Raw genomic sequence first — 3,958 nt, forward strand, 5'->3', positions numbered from 1 at the left:
TTGTGTCCAACTACAACTAAAAAATAAATTTTAAAAAATGCATTGATAAAGAAAACAAAATTTTCAAGGCCTGCTTAAAGTGACAAGATGCTTTGTTACATTAAAATGATTGTTTAGCTGTGGAACCAACTTAAATGCCCTTCAATAGATAAATGGAATAAGAAACTGTGGGGAAAAAAAAAATATATATATATATACACACACACACACATGCACACACACAATAAAATATTACTCAACATTAAAAGCATAAAATTATGGCATTTGCAGGTAAAAGGATGGAATTGGAGAATATCATGCTAAGTGAAATAAGCCAATCCCAAGAAACCAAAGGCTGGAAGTTCTCTCCGATAAGTAGATGCTGATCCATAATGGTGGGAGGGGGCATGGGAAGAATGAAGGAACTTTGGATTGGGCAAAGGCGAGGGGCATGGGAAGAGGTAAGATGGTGGAATGAGACGAACATCATTACCCTAGGTACATGTATAATTGCACAAATGGTGCAACTCTACATCACATACAACCAGAGAAAAGAAAAGTTGTGCTCCATTTATGTACAATGAAATGAAATACATTCTGCTGTCATGTATAACTAATTAGAAAAAATAAAATTTAAAAGTTAATAAATAAATACATAAAATAAAATAATTGTTTATGATGTGTAAAATCCTACAGATAGAATAAAAGGTGCCCTCAGTTTATTGGAGCAGGCTCTGGAAAGGAAGACTGTTGTTTAATAAGAAAGCCTTTTAGTGAGAAACAGAGAAAGAAGATCATGTAGAGAAAGGGGTTGCACCAACCTAGATGTCCTTCAGTAGATGAATGGATAAAGAAAATGTAGTATATATGCACAATGAAATATTACTCAGCAACAAAAGAGAATAAAATCGTGGCATCTGCAGGTAGATAGATGGAGTTGGAGAATATAATGCTAAGTGAAGTACGCTGATCCCAAAAAAACAAATGCCGAATGTTTTCTCTGATTTAGGAGGCTGATTCATAGTGGGGATGGAAGGGGGAGGATGGGGGGATTAGATGAACTCTAGATAGGGCAAAGGAGTGGGAGGGGAAGAGAGTGGGGGTAAAAAAGATGATGGAATGAGATGGATATCATTACCCTAAGTACATATATGCAGACATGAATGGTGTGAATATACTTTATATACAATCAGAGATAGGGAAAATTGTGCTCTATATGTGGAATATAAATTGTAAGGCATTCTGCTGTTATATATAACAAATTAGAATAAAAAGAAATTTTAAAAAGGGAGGGGTTGCAGCCAGGTGCAGTGGCACACACCTGTAATTCCAGTGGCTTGGGAGGCTGAGGTAGGAGGACCAGGGTTCAAAGACAGCCTCAGCAATTTAGCGAAGCCTTGTCTCAAAATAAGAAAAGGGCTGGGGATGTGGCTCAGTGGTTAAGTGCCTGTGGGTTCAATCCCAGGTATTGAGAGAGAGACAGAGAGAGAGAGAGAGAAAGGGTTTGCCACACAGACTAATAGTATCATGCAATTCTGAACAATTCTTCATAAATGTTTGTGTTAGCTACCTTTCCTACACTGTGACAAAACAAATGATAAATTTATTGGGAGGAAAGGTTTATTTTGACTCAGAGTTTCAGAGGTTTCACTGTTACTATCCATGGTGGTTTGGCCCTGTTGCCTTGGGCCTGTAGGGATACAGTACATCATGGGGGAGAGCATTCTGGAAGAGGCCCGATTACCTCATGATGGTCAGGAAGCAAACAGAGAGAGGAAGGTCCCAATCTCTTCAAGGGCACACCCACAATTCCTAGCTTCCTCCCACTAGGCTTCACATTCTAAAGGTTCCATCACCTACCAATACTGCCATAGCCTGGTGACCAAGCCTTTAGCACACTGATCCTTTGCAGGACATTCAAATCCAAATTATAGCAGTGCTTAAGTAAAAATTTCTGGAATAGCTCTGGGCACATTTAACTACTTAATTGTATAGGGTAATAGTCTATCTTCAGGGTTTGGAGAATGAAGACTTCACGAGTATTCCTTTCATCTGTACCCCTTCAATTTTGGGGATATGAATAAGAAAAAAAATCAGAAATGTTTTTAAAAACACACATAATAATATTATATATCATTTATATAAACAATGGCTAGGGTCCCATATAGGAGGACTCTCATGTCTCAAATATTTATATGTAGCAGGAAGGGGGAAATTGACACAGTTGGCAACAGTTACTTGAAAAAAATTAAATTGTTTTACATTTTCCCAAGAATGAATTGAGACTCTGTCTGATAAACAGTTTTGAACAATAGCTGCTACTATTATTATTGGGTCCAAGCAGGCTCTGCCTCAGGTGCTCTAAAAATTTGGGGGAACAAAAGCCCATTTATTTTTGCTCCAAAATGGGGGCATGGGACTTTATCAAAAGGAGCAAACATTCTGCAGTCATGCATTCAAGAATATAATAATTAATTGGAATTTCTCCTCAGAGGTCCATGGAAAGCATCCTAGGTGGTATCAGGAGACAGAAAGGCTAGGCTCAGCTTTCTCAGGTGGCCCCTGATTCCACAGAGGATGTGCCCACCCATGCAGGAGATGATGGGTGTCACCCCCACCCCAGCTCTTGGGAATATTATTAGCCAAGTTGCTCAACTTTCCTGAGCTTGGTTTCTTCATTCAGAAAGCAGGAATAACTTAGAAGTGTGAGAACTAACACTGGCCAGTCATAGACCACAATCCTATTAGTTTCTTTTCTGCCCAACCCCTATTATAGAAAGTACAGTTTCAGACCCACAAGGTTTACCAAAAATTCTTTGGTGGTTTCCCCCACATGTGACATTCCCCTGAATGTCACAGCTATTTCAATGGTAGGTTGCAAGTTACGTGAGGAGGAGGGGTGTGTTTTAGAAGAGGGGAAGGCTATTCCCATCTCATACAAGTGAATGCCACATTGGACTCTATGAACAGAATCCTCAATTTTTTCAATGAAGCAAGAATTCTATTGATCAAGATAAGCTGGGTTAAGCATTTGAAGATGCTTTTGAGGTACTGATGCAACATTCATCTGAGAATCTTCAGTACTCCCCAGATTACAAAAATTACCTGGCTTTCATTAACCATTGTCCTCACATTGGTGGAAATTCCCTCTGCTATGGAGGGTTGCCTACAGAGGACACTGTCTATAACTGGAGAACCATAATAAGCTGTGGGCTTCTATTTTGAAGGAAATATTCCTTAACCTCTGCAGAACATAACTGAAAATCAGTTGTGCAAACTGCTGTTTTCCAGTAAAGGGGAGGAAAATGGGGGAGGAAGCTCGGGTGGCTGAAACCCCTTTGGGAGTCCCTGTGCAATCCCCAGATGGCATCTTGTATCCAGTGTATTGGTAAAATCAAAGGCATCTTTCAGTTTGTATTTAAAAAAAAAAAGTGGAGGTGGTGGTCGGAGGAATCTTGCTGAACTTTGTGGGGAAAGAAAAAGCAATTGGAAGAGCATGACTTATCAGAAAATAACAAGAGCCCTGAGGAAATATAGGACTGGGGAAACCACCAAATTCCAGAGAAAGCTTAGCTACCAATTCAGCAAGGACATTCTCCAAAAACCCTCTACCTCATTTCTTGGGGAAAGAGATCCACTCATAATCTGTCCAACCTGCACAGGAATATTTGTTTAAATAACTAGAATGCAAATTATAACTATATAAAACTATATATATAACTATATATAACTATATATATATATATATATATATATATATATCAATGAAAAAAAGAAAGCATAGTTTCAATAATCCAGCAAAATACCAGCCTTGATTCCTATGACTATTATACATATGGTGCAATTCCTAAAACGGTCTCAAGGTAACAACTATTATTTTTTAAAAATAAGATATATTGTCTTTGTCTCCCACACAGGAGAGTGTGTCACTTGGTGCCCTCTGCATCCACAACTCTTAGGAATTCATCATGAAGTAGGA

At 38.7% G+C, this 3,958-nt stretch overlaps 1 pseudogene; it reads left to right on the top strand.

Annotated features, from left to right (window-relative positions):
- The first annotated feature begins 2,829 nt into the window (after positions 1–2,829).
- Positions 2,830–3,699, top strand: LOC113183759 (transcription factor Spi-C pseudogene; annotated as a pseudogene).
- The last annotated feature ends 259 nt before the right edge of the window (positions 3,700–3,958 follow it).

The sequence above is a fragment of the Urocitellus parryii genome, chromosome 6 (assembly GCF_045843805.1).
Source record: "Urocitellus parryii isolate mUroPar1 chromosome 6, mUroPar1.hap1, whole genome shotgun sequence".
Lineage (NCBI taxonomy): Eukaryota > Metazoa > Chordata > Mammalia > Rodentia > Sciuridae > Urocitellus > Urocitellus parryii.